The sequence below is a fragment of the Crinia signifera genome, chromosome 6 (genome assembly GCF_055691185.1).
Source record: "Crinia signifera chromosome 6, ASM5569118v1, whole genome shotgun sequence".
NCBI classification, from domain to species: Eukaryota; Metazoa; Chordata; class Amphibia; order Anura; family Myobatrachidae; genus Crinia; species Crinia signifera.
The window spans coordinates 224,327,272-224,341,209 of NC_139222.1; positions in this window are offsets into that span (position 1 = coordinate 224,327,272).

Consider the following 13,938-nt stretch of genomic DNA (forward strand, 5'->3'; position numbering starts at 1 on the left):
CAGGTTGAGTCTGTCGAGATGCCGCAGCATGTCCACAAGAAATGCCAGGTCTAAAACCCATTGTGGATCTGACAGCTCAGGGTATTCCTTTCCTTTCGTTTCCATAAAAATCTTCACAGGGTTCAAAAGTTCCAAAAAACGAGATAAGACTTTACCTTTTGAAAGCCACCTTACGGTACAGTAAAGCGGCAGGTCGCCTGGAAGACCTTGGTCAAGCTCAGCAATGAGATTCTTGAATTGTCTGTGATTGAGAGCATGTGTGCGAATAAAATTGACTATTTTTAGGACAGGATCCATTACGTGATCCAAACGTAACTTTTTAGATACCAGTTGCTCCCGATGGATGATGCAGTGAAACGTCCAGAAGTCAGGGAACTGTTCATCAGCCTGGCACAGTCCCACAAGGCCATTCACAGATCCAACCATGGATGGTGCCCCATCAGTTGCTATTGCTGTAAGCTTTGATATAGGCAACTTTGATTTAGCAATAACATCCATCAGTGTTTCTTTCACATCAATGCCCCGGGTTCTGTCTTTTAAAGGCATTATATCAAGGAGTTCTTCCTTGATTACACAATCCTTTGAAAAAGTCCGTACAAATATTGCCAATTGAGATTTGTCCTGGACATCACAAGACTCGTCTAGTGCAATGCTGAGGTATTCACATTTTTGAAGATCAGAAGTTAATTGAGATTCAACAGAAACATTTATGTCTCATATTCTATGCTTAACTGTATGTCGTGAGAGTTGAAGGTCTGAAACCATTTTTTTCAGAGATATATTTTCTGGGCACAGGATGGACACTACATCTGTGAGACATTTTTTAACAAATTAACCTTCATTATAAGGTTTTTTGGCACGGGCAATATTCAAAGCAACTTTATACGAGGCATGTGTAACTATCTGAGAATGTTTGGAAAATTTCTGGAACACTTGTGTTTGTTTTGCAATTTGACCCTTCAGAGTTTTTACCTTGTGAGATCGTAGTTCAGTACCTTTAGGGAATTCCTCATCCATTTTAGCATGATGTATGCTAAAATGACGGTGAAGATATGAACACTTGAAGTGTGTTAGTGCAGTCTGGCATATAAGACAGAGGGGTTTGCCTTTGTGATCTATGAAAAAATACAAATTTTCCCATTCCGGTAAGAATGTTCTGTGTTCATCCTCGTATTTACGTTTATTTTGGTTGTTTTTTGCCATGTTTAAAGAGGCTCGGAATATTCTGCAATTACATAGAAAATAAAATACATTCATACGCTATCAAAAATGTTTAAATTAGGTCTGCAGACTATTATCAATCTATCATGTATATGGCACAAGTTCACTATTGCACACAAAAAACAATCCACATACAAGCACAGCAGCCTACCAAAGAATCTTAGCATGTATAAAGCTGTACATCAGGTTTAAGAGGCAGGTAAACTGGTGGGGTATAAGGGCCAAATGCCAGTAAGGGCACTGTGCCACAATGGCAGGCCCTTACAGTAACCTGGGCAAATGTCCTTTATGCCTTGGGCTACACAGCGACAACAAGCAACGGTGGCTCCACCACTGACATCACGATCTTTTCATAATTTGTTTATAGTTAACATTGCCAAGCTATACTGTCACATAGTTCATTTTCACAGTGCAAAATGCATAAGCATACTATGATTACAATTTCAAAATGCAATTAATAAAAAATAGGCTGTAGGTCAGAAATGGTAACCGTATACATTACATATTCCGTTAAAAACAAAATTATACATGCAACACCTAGTAAATTATGTTTAACATGTGAGGCACATAGTTTAATTTATATATTTTCTAATTGTGTCAAAAATAATAATTAGTATATGGTAAACTGAATGTAGAGCAGATTTTATTATAAATATATATATATAGAGAGAGAGAAAGAGAGAGTTTTTACATGCTGACGATTTTTCTGCAAACATGAAATCTGTTTTACATTCTGTTTAACATTAGTGCCCCTTACAAATTATGCCACATGGATTGAGCCAAAATTATCATCATACCACATTGAATGAGACAAAATTCACATTATGCTACACATAGTATGAGCCTGAATTCGAATTAATCACCACAGAATTACCCAAAATTGATACAGAAAGAGACAAAGTTCACATTACGCCAAATAGTAACAAAATTCACACTATGCCACACGATATGAGACAAATTTCACACTATGCCACACGGTATGAGACAAAATTCACATTACGACACCAGGTATGACACAAAATTCACATTATACCACACAGAATAAGCCAAAATTCCCACAGAATTAACCAAAATTGTCACAGAATGAGACAAAATTCACATTACACCAAACAGTATGTTACAAAAATCACACTACGCCACAAGGTATGAGACAAAATTCACATTATGACACCAGGGATGAATTCACATTATACCACACAGAATAGCCAAAATTTCCACGGAATTAGCCAAAAATCAGAGAGAGAGAAAGAGAGAGAATAGAAAGGCAGCAGGTTAAGATTTACATACCTTAGGCTGGGTTCAGGTGCAATTCACAGGAGGCTGTGGTCAGCAGTAGCGGCTGGGCGTAGTTGGCTGTGGTCAGCAGCTGGGAGAAGGTGGCTGTGGTCAGCAGCTGGGCGTAGGTGGCTGTGGTCAGCAGCTGGGAGGAGGAGTCTGTGACTGGTAGTGGTGGTGCAGAAGACACTGTGGGAGAGAGATAGTGACAGCAGGGATAAGGAGAGGGACAGCAGTGATATACAGTGGGAGAAAGAAAGGCAGCAGGTTAAGATTTACATACCTTAGGCTGGGTTCAGGTGCAATTCACAGAAGGCTGTGGTCAGCAGTAGCGGCTGGGCGTAGTTGACTGTGGTCAGCAGCTGGGCGTAGGTGGCTGTGGTCAGCAGCTGGGAGGAGGAGTCTGTGACTGGTAGTGGTGGTGCAGAAGACACTGTGGGAGAGAGATAGTGACAGCAGGGATAAGGAGAGGGACAGCAGTGATATACAGTGGGAGAAAGAAAGGCAGAAGGTTAAGATTTACATACCTTAGGCTGGGTTCAGGTGCAATTCACAGGAGGCTGTGGTCAGCAGTAGCAGCTGGGCGTAGTTGGCTGTGGTCAGCAGCTGGGCGAAGGTGGCTGTGGTCAGCAGCTGGGCGTAGGTGGCTGTGGTCAGCAGCTGGGAGGAGGAGTCTGTGACTGGTAGTGGTGGTGCAGAAGACACTGTGGGAGAGAGATAGTGACAGCAGGGATAAGGAGAGGGACAGCAGTTATATACAGTGGGAGAAAGAAAGGCAGCAGGTTAAGATTTACATACCTTAGGCTGGGTTCAGGTGCAATTCACAGGAGGCTGTGGTCAGCAGTAGCGGCTGGGCGTAGTTGGCTGTGGTCAGCAGCTGGGCGAAGGTGGCTGTGGTCAGCAGCTGGGCGTAGGTGGCTGTGGTCAGCAGCTGGGAGGAGGAGTCTGTGACTGGTAGTGGTGGTGCAGAAGACACTGTGGGAGAGAGATAGTGACAGCAGGGATAAGGAGAGGGACAGCAGTGATATACAGTGGGAGAAAGAAAGGCAGCAGGTTAAGATTTACATACCTTAGGCTGGGTTCAGGTGCAATTCACAGGAGGCTGTGGTCAGCAGTAGCGGCTGGGCGTAGTTGGCTGTGGTCAGTAGCTGGGCGAAGGTGGCTGTGGTCAGCAGCTGGGCGTAGGTGGCTGTGGTCAGCAGCTGGGAGGAGGAGTCTGTGACTGGTAGTGGTGGTGCAGAAGACACTGTGGGAGAGAGATAGTGACAGCAGGGATAAGGAGAGGGACAGCAGTGATATACAGTAGGAGAAAGAAAGGCAGCAGGTTAAGATTTACATACCTTAGGCTGGGTTCAGGTGCAATTCACAGGAGGCTGTGGTCAGCAGAAGCGGCTGGGCGTAGTTGGCTGTGGTCAGCAGCTGGGCGAAGGTGGCTGTGGTCAGCAGCTGGGCGAAGGTGGCTGTGGTCAGCAGCTGGGAGGAGGAGTCTGTGACTGGTAGTGGTGGTGCAGAAGACACTGTGGGAGAGAGATAGTGACAGCAGAGATAAGGAGAGGGACAGCAGTGATATACAGTGGGAGAAAGAAAGGCAGCAGGTTAAGATTTGCATACCTTAGGCTGGGTTCAGGTGCAATTCACAGGAGGCTGTGGTCAGCAGTAGCGGCTGGGCGTAGGTGCTGTGGTCAGCAGCTGGGCGAAGGTGGCTGTGGTCAGCAGCTGGGCGAAGGTGGCTGTGGTCAGCAGCTGGGCGTAGGTGGCTGTGATAACAGGACACCACAGGCTTCTCCCCCTGTATAATAAAAAGACACCGCTGGCTGCTCCCCTTGTATACTAACAGGACACCACATGCTGCTCCTGCTGTATAATAAAAGGACACACAGGCTGCTCCTCCTGCATGATAACAGGACACCACAGACTGCTCCCCCTGTATGATAACAGGACACCGCAGGCTGCCCCCATGTATGATAACAGGACACCACAGGCTTCTCCCCCTGTATAATAAAAAGACACCACTGGCTGCTCCCCTTGTATACTAACAGGACACCACATGCTGCTCCTGCTGTATAAAAAAGGACACGCAGGCTGCTCCCCCTGTATGATAACAGGACACCACAGGCTTCTCCCCCGTATAATAAAAAGACACCGCTGGCTGCTCCCCTTGTATTCTAACAGGGCACCACATGCTGCTCCTGCTGTATAAAAAAGGACACGCAGGCTGCTCCCCCTGTATGATAACAGGACACCGCAGGCTGCCCCCATGTATGATAACAGGACACCACAGGCTTCTCCCCCTGTATAATAAAAGACACCGCTGGCTGCTCCCCTTGTATACTAACAGGACACCACATGCTGCTCCTGCTGTATAATAAAAGGACACGCAGGCTGCTTCTTCTGTATGATAACAGGACACCGCAGACTGCTCCCCCTGTATGATAACAGGACACCGGAGGCTGCCCTCATATATGATAACAGGACACCGCAGACTGCTCCCCCTGTATGATAACAGGACACCACAGGCTTCTCCCCCTGTATAATAAAAAGACACCTCTGGCTGCTCCCCTTGTATTCTAACAGGACACCACATGCTGCTCCTCCTGTATAATAATAGGACACGCAGGCTGCTCCTCCTGTATGATAACAGGACACTGCAGAATGCTCTCCGCCTGTATAATAACAGGGTACCACAGGCTAGCCCGCATATATATATATATATATATATATATATGTGTGTGTTTTATATACATAACCCCCCCCCCCTCCCCACACACACGACCACCTCAACTTATATATTTGTGTGCATATTTTTTAGATACACTCACTCCACTGTACACTGAAGGACTCAGGATGGGAGGAGGCTGGAAGCAAACAGCTGGAGCACGGCGCGGAGGTTCCACGGAGAAATGACTCACTGCTGCGCAGTATGAAATGGCGCCGCGCACACTGTTCCTAGTGTGACTGCGCATGCGTTGTCTCACGGCACCCGCGGCTCGTCGTCAAGCCTGAAAGCCCGGCGCCGCAGAGCCGCAGATCAAAGGGGGGGAGCCGCTGAAGGGATGATAGCTCCCGAGCCGCACATGAGGCAGAGGAGAGCCGCATGCGGCTCGGGAGCCGCGGGTTGGCCACCGCTGCTATAGGGGATCAAGAATTATTAGCTATTAAGATGGCTTTGGAGGAGTGGCGGTATCTATTAGAGGGGGCAGTTCATGTTATTAGCATCATTACTGATCATAAGAATTTGCTGTATTTAAAAAATGCTCAATGTCTTAATCCCGTCAAGCCAGATGAGCATTATTCTTTTCAAGATTTAATGTTAAATTGTCTTTTTCTCCTGGAGCAAAGAATCGGAAGGCGGAAAGCGAGATCTTACAAAGGAAGTCCAATTGTCGACCCACTTGCTTTTGCCGTAACAACTGTTCAAGTTCCAGTACCGCCAGGTAAAACTTTTGTCAAGCCTAGTTCAAGAAAACAGATTCTACGCTGGGCCCATGATTTCAAGTTCTCTGGTTATCCGGGGGTTCAGAAAACCTATGAATTCCTGTCACGTTGGTATTGGTGGCCTACTCTGAAAAAGGATGTTCAGGACTATATTGCTTCCTGTCCTCATTGTGCCCAACATAAATCCTCCAATCTAGCTCCAGTAGGTCCATTAAGGCCGTTGTATATTCCCAAGAGGCCTTGGACTCATCTATCGATGGACTTTATCACTGACCTTCCACCATCAGATGGTTATACCACCATTTGGGTCATCATAGACAGATTCTCTAAGATGGCTCATTTCATACCTCTACGAGGTCTACCTTCAGCTCCTAAATTAGCAGAACTGTTCATTAAGGAAATTTTTAGAATCCATGGGTTACCTGAGGAAAATGTGTCTGATCGAGGTGTACAATTTGTTGCAAAGTTTTGCCGAGCTTTGTGTAAAGTTCTCAAAATTCAGTTTAATTTCAGTACAGCATATCATCCGCAATCTAATGTTCAGAATGAGAGAGTCAACCAAGATGTAGAGACTTTTCTTCGTTTACATGTCTCCTCCTCTCAAGATGACTGGGTTGAGGTGTTACCATGGGCCAAATTTGGGCATAATAATCAGTACCATTCGTCTTCTTCTTCTACGTCTTTCTTTGTTAACTGTGGCTTCCATCCTAGGGTTCCTGATTTCCAGCAAGTACCTGTAACATCTGTACCAGCGGTAACTTTGTCCCTCCAGCAACTCCGACAACACTGGAGGAAAGTCAGGAAATCTCTAACCAAAGCCTCACAAAGGTATAAAAGGTTTGCAGACCGAAGAAGAGCTGCTCCTACTTGGAAAGTAGGCGACAAGGTATGGCTGTCCACTCGAAATCTTCGTCTTCGTGTTCCCTCAATGAAGTTTGCACCTCGTTTCATCAAACCATTCCTGATAGTACAAATCATCAACCCAGTTGCCTGCAAATTAAAATTACCAAATTATTTAAGGATCCCTAATTCCTTTCATGTATCATTGTTAAAACCTCTAATATTGAACAGATTTCATCTTGCTTTGCCTAAATCTCCTAAAGTTTTTACCCATAGGGGCATCGAGTATGAAGTAGCTCATATCCTGGACTCTCGCATCTGGTACAAGAGATTACAGTATCTAATCGACTGGAAAGGCTACGGGCTGGAGGAGAGGTCTTGGACTAATGCCTCTGAGGTACATGCTCCCTGAATGGTAATTAACTTCCACAGGAAATTCCCAAACAAGCCTAAAGAGTGTCCTGGGGCCACTCGTAAAAGGGGGGGTACTGTCACATCCACCATGGCTCTCACCCAAATCCCCTGTGCTGTGCCCAGCCCTAGGCTGTCTAACCGCATGTCTAATGCTATGGCGCTCACCTCCGCTTGTGTCCCTGGTCCTGGGGGGGTACATGTCTGTCGCCGCGTGGTGAGAGTGGTGATGTTTGCTCCGGTGCCATGCTGGGCATGAGCGGCATGAGACCTGAACCGCCATGTGTGTTTGTGCCTGGTTAGGTCTCTGTCTGAATGCCGGCAATTGCGCAGCTGCGCTCACTCACTGCCAGCTGAAACCTGTCGCCCCTCTTTTCGGTTACCTCAGCCTGTCCTGTGCGGCTCCGCCTCCCCTGTCAATAGGCAAACCAATAGCCGCACAGTTCACCTGTTAAGTACTGACTGACCGGGTTAGACTGGCAGTCAGTACAATGATGTCTCTGCCTAAGCATCATTGCTCCGGTCTGGCTCTGTAGTTTTCCTGCTACAATCCTCGTGTCTTCAAGTAAAGTATTCTCCTGCTGATCGTCTCACTGCTCTTTTTGTGTACCACGGACTCCAATGCCGCCAATGCGGACCAAGTAAGGTTAGCCCCCCAAAGGGGTACTATCTTACTTCTCTTTCCTGACGGTAATTATTCCACGGTCACCTTTGATTGCAGTCACGATCCAATCCAGCAAGGACAGACTTCTAAATCATTTCTTTATTCATCCAATCCTCCAACCCATCCTCCAATCAATCAACCAATCCTCCAATCATCCAACCAATCCTCCAATCATCCAACCAATCATCCAATCTTCCAACCAATCATCCAATCTTCCAATCAATCATCCAATCCTCCAACCAACCATCCAATCTTCCAGTTATCCTTCAACCTTCACCCCAATCTTCAATTCTTCAACCAATTATTCAACTATCCAATCAAACCTCCAATTCTTCTGTTATCCTTCAATTCTTCAATCAACATTCCAATAATCTTCTCAAGTACCACGCATCGTCACATTCTACAATAAAGTATTGGACTATTGACTTTCTCTATTGCATAACCTACAGTATATTAATTGTGCCATCAGTATCAACTTGTATTACAGTATCTTTATTAAACCCGTTTAATTGTATCCTATTGTTTCACTCCCTTCTGTCGTGGATGCAACATCCTTACATTAAAGCACCCAGCCTCCGTTACACTACAGCTGGTGCTTCTAAGAACGTGACAATAACAAGTAAGTTTGCAGCTGGGTAGAAGTCACTCCCGGCGCTTGTACATCAGCGCTACGCCGGTAGAAGAGACCGTCCCTCATATTATCTGCCTCTTTGTCTCCTCTCCTTGTTGTACTCCTGGCTGTGGGACTGTCCATCTACTCCACGCCGATGAAATTATAACAACATTCCACCTCATCATTCTTCACTACAACTGCAATTATTTGATCTGGACCTATCATTATTCTGTTTATCTGGAATCCAATACCATCTGGACTCACTCATCATACAATATCAATTTAAGCCTTTATTGCTTCATTATACAATAAAACAGCTCCCCGTTCGTTTCATGGACCTACCATCAACCAATGAAATTGGGTAAGAGCACCATCGGATAATCAGTTATTAATGAACATAAATGATTTGATAAAGTATTTGATAAAAAATCATGTGTGATCAAATTGAGCTTTAATACCTATATTGGTTTTATAAATATTTTTATGTGCAATTAATTGTTTTTTTTTTAAATAAAATTGAAATTTAAAAAGTGCGCTCTAAGAATTATTCTGAATAAATATATTTATGTTTTGATTTAAGAAGGATCTGTCGGATCCTTAGTGGGAGCTGCCTTATATAATTTAGCTTATTAAGTGGTCATTTGGATGTTGTTGCGCCCGATTGTATATATATTTTTTATTACTTTATTTTAATAGTATACAGTCATTCTACTTAAAGTAGAGTCAATGGGCTACCATCTCAGTACTAAAAGTAATAGAACATTTACTGTATAAGATTTACTTGAGTTTCACAACTGCCTGGCTTAATCAAACTCTTTTCAATTTATGTTCAGCATTATTAGAGAAAACACTAGTTTCAGCAGTAACGGCAGATTTCCAAAGAGCTATTAAAATTTGCTACCTCTTTCCAAATCATACTGCTTGAAGCACCACTTTAGTCTGTCTCATTATATCATCGATCTCACCTGCTTGTATAATCCAAAGTGTGCAAAACTTATCACTGGCTATTGAAAACTCTTTAAAAAACTTACAGCTTAGGGCTCTGGAAAACGTTGTTGCAAGCATCAGGTCATAGAAACATAGAATTTGACGGCAGATAGGAACCACTTGGCCCATCTAGTCTGCCCCTTTTTTAAACATGTTACCTCAAACCATATTTGATCTTATTTTTTTGTAAGGATATCAATGTGCCTATCCCAAGCATGTTTAAATTGTACTACTGTATTTGCGTCTACCAACTCTGATGGTAGGCTATTCCACTTATCTACTACCCTTTCTGTGAAGTAATTCTTCCTCACATTTCCCATGAATCTTCCTACCTCTAGTTTCAGTGCATGTCCTCGTGTTCTGCTGCTCCTCTTCCTGTGAAGAATGTCTCCCACCTGTACCTTGTTAAAACCCTTGATATTGATATTTGCTTGTTCTTCGGTGGTAATACTTTTGAGGAGGTGAGAATACATAGGTATAAACAGGACATTTGTCAATAATATGGTGAGTACAGAGTACACTCTGGGTAGCACTGGGAGAGAGAAAAGGCATTGAATCTATGCTCTCAGAATGCCGATTTTCACGATCATGACTACATCCATATTATTTTGAGACTTACCACTGCCATCTGTCCTGTAACTCAGGATTTTTCTCTTTGCTGGGTATAGCCCAGTTCACCAGTACCATGCTTTCCTGTCTGCTGAGTTCACTATTGGAAAGGTCTGCTCGTCGTAATGTCAAGTCGCTCCATGTTGTTCCTGCACAGCGACTCCAGCATATTTTGGATGATTCTACGCAATGGCGGATTTTACCTATGGCTATGCAGGGCTGCAGCCCCCCAGGTAAAATCCACCACTGTAGTGAAGCCAGATGCAGTCTGTGAGACAGCAAAGGCTTCACTGTGACTGGCAGTGACTTCTCATTGGAAGTCTGACCTGCCAGTCACCCCAGGCAGTCCCATTGGGAGGTGATCCCTCCATCCAGGATGCGTTTGTGCGGGCTGCCGGGCAAAATCGTCAATTGCGCATGCGCAGTATATATATCGGTACTGCGCACGCGCTGGTCCCAGTACCTGTAATTTATATTATACAGGCATCGGGACCAAGATTCCTCTATGGGCTGTTGCCAAAGCAGCCCATAGAAGCTGGCTGCATGTGCAGTACATATGTTTGTACTTCGCATGAGCCAGTCCCGGTGCCTGCAATCAAAGGACAGGTGCCGGGGATTGGAGGGGAGGAGAGCAGCAGCAGCGGCGACAGGGGTGCCTGCGGCCAGAGGCAGCCCCCCTCCCCCAAAAAGGTAAGGGCCGCCACTGATTCTAAGCAGATTGTACGACAGATTTCCCTCCAAAACACAGACATGTTGGACACAGTCACCTGAATCCCCTCTACCAATCCAGAGTACTTTTTCCGGATAACCTGACTGTAGCAACCAATCAGCTTATATACAACTCTATAAATTCCACTTCCTGATTTGCTCGAATCGCCAGTGTGGTACGTGGCTCTCAGATTGTGAGGTATGCTTGTGCCTGTGCTCCCTGCAATCTGCTTTGGATTTATCTCTGTGAGCAGTCCAGTTCTGTCAGTTTACTACAGTCTAGTTTAGTCTGTCTGGTTGAGTTCTTTCTGATCCAGTTCAGCTCAGTTCCATACATTAGTGGATATCAGGTGACCCAGGCAGAGAGCAAGGACCTGTGGGGTTCCCTGGCAAAGACCACTAGGGTGTTAGACTTCTGTTCGGGATTTTCTCCAACCACCTGGTGTCAGATAGCATCCTCACCAGCATTTGAGGAAGGCTTACTTAAGATCAGCCACCTTCACGGTCCAAAGCTGGGTTGACCAAAGCTGTGTGACAATGACCTTCTACAGTGACAGAACATGACAGCGTAGGAGCAGTAGTAGTCCCCTAAGTGTTTCACTGCACACAGTTGCCATTTCATCAGGTCTTGTTTGCTTCAACTATGCAATGTATTACAATAAAAGGAAATAAATATACTTTTATTTACTAAAAAGTAAGTTTAATATGAAATATAATTTTTAGTTGTAAACTGACTAAATATTTAGTGATGAAACTAAGCAATTGAAAAAAATATAATTTTTGTATTTCAAGGTTTTTATGTAGTGTGACATACGTACCAATAATAAATATTTATTGTATTTATGGCCAGCTCCCATGAATTATTTTATATAAATGCATCCCATTTTTGTCTCCTTTAGTTCTTTGTGATTCAGGTGCTAAACTTCCAGACTCCTGAATTGGTGACAGTTTATCACATGCAAAAAATATTTAAACTAATCAACTTAAAAAAATAGTAAAATTAGAAGCTACTTTAAAAAAAATATTAGTAAAACCAAACTTTTTTGGGGGGAGTGAGTTTGTAAACTTCAAAACAGAACCAGACACGTGTGTGTGTGTGTGTGTGTGTGTATATATATATATATATATATATATATATATATATATATATATATATATACAGGTTGAGTATCCCGTATCCAAAATGCTCGGGACCAGGAGAATTTTGGATAACGGATTATTCCGTATTTTGGAATATTTTAATATTTCAATGATGTATTTTGAAGTATCTTGCATTTAAACACATAAAATACACACAAATATATTTTATTACCACATAAAATACACACAAATATATTTTATTTGTTCAAAAAACAAGGTTTCAAAACAGGAAACAAAATTTGTGTACTATCTCAGGTATTGAATTTGAATGCCAAGCAATCATTTTCTTGCACATATATATTGCCAGTTACATATCATGTCACCAGTAGTGATGTTACAAATGTCCCCAGTGAGTTTTTAGCAAAAAAAAAAAAAAATGTCACTTTCTGGAATGTATGGTTTTCGGAATAATTCGGATAACGGATACTCGGATACGGGATACTCAACCTGTATATATATATATATATATATATATATATATATATATATATATATATATATATATATATATATATATATATATATATATATATATATATATATATATATATATATATATATATATATATATATATATATATATATATATATATATATACACACATACACACACATGCACCACACACAAGGCTAGATTGAAAAGTAATGCCGCCGTGGCTATACGTTTTTTATTTGTGAACGCATTTGAACACTTTTTTATTGTACATGATAACTCAGTTTGACCTCTATGTAATGCACTTTTCACTTTTCAACATTGTCCTGATCCCTTTGCACGCATGTGCGCCAAAGCTTGACAAGTCGGGCAAACCCTATGGAGAAGAAAGCTGGTGGTTGTTGTCGACACTAGGACCGAGCAGCAGCTTTCTCCTCGTCGTCAGAGTTGAAGTATTGACCCTTAAGGTGCTCTTTTATCTTTGGGAAGCAGCAATTGCTGTTCAGGGAGGTTCTGCCACACCCATCGTACAACCCGACCTTGCGCCCTGCGCCTTTCACCTCCCAAAGATGTAAGATATATGAAATAAGCTCACACTACTGCATATGGAATATCCAATTACAAGCAATGATCTAAAGGGTGTGAGTCATCAAGGAAGCAGGCGCACTTTATGACAGCCCAAAATTGCATAAGACTCTGAACACTTATGGGCAAAGTTGGTCTGATTTCAGCCTGCAAAGGGTGTGAGTTTTGGAGACATTACCAGTGTTAAAATGCCACAGCAATGGCACATCGCACCTAATTCGCATCCTCTGCACTTTAAAGTGGCTCAAACTTGCGCAAAAGTGTTTGCTGCTCCAAAGCGGCACGTCGCATCCTTTGCACTTAATTAGATTGGCCCCTACAACTATAAGATACAATGGCAGAATATTAAATCTTACATATGTAAAAATATATACATCCTTGTATAATGCATGTTACAGATAAACAATAAAATAAATAACTTTAGGGCATGCATGCCTTAACCCCTTCCTGACACAGCCAGTTTTTGCCTTCCTGACAGAGCCCTTTTTTTCAAATCTGACATGTCTCACTTAAGTGGGGATAACTTTTTTTTGCTTTTACTTATCCCAGTGATTTTGAGATTGTTTTCTCGTGACACATTGTACTTCAAATTAGTGGTAAATTTGGGTCGATACAGTCTGTGTTTTTTTGTGAAAAATACCAAAATGTCGTAAAAAAATGAAAAATTTAGCAATTTGCAAAATGTTAAATTTTCTGCTTGTGAGACAAATAATCATACCACTCAAAATAGTTAATAACTAACATAGACCATATGTCTACTTTATGTTTCCATCATTATTTCAACTTCCTTTTAATTTTTTTGGACACTAGGAGGCTTACAATATGAATAGCAAATTCTCAAATTTTCAAGAAAATTTCAAACACTGATTTTTTTAGGGACCAGTTCAGTTCTGATGTGACTTTGAGGGACTTGTATGTGAGACACCCCCATAAATGATGCCATTTCAAAAACTGCACCCCTCACAGTATTCAAAACAGCATTTTGGAAGTTTGTTAACGCTTTAGGTGTTTCACAGG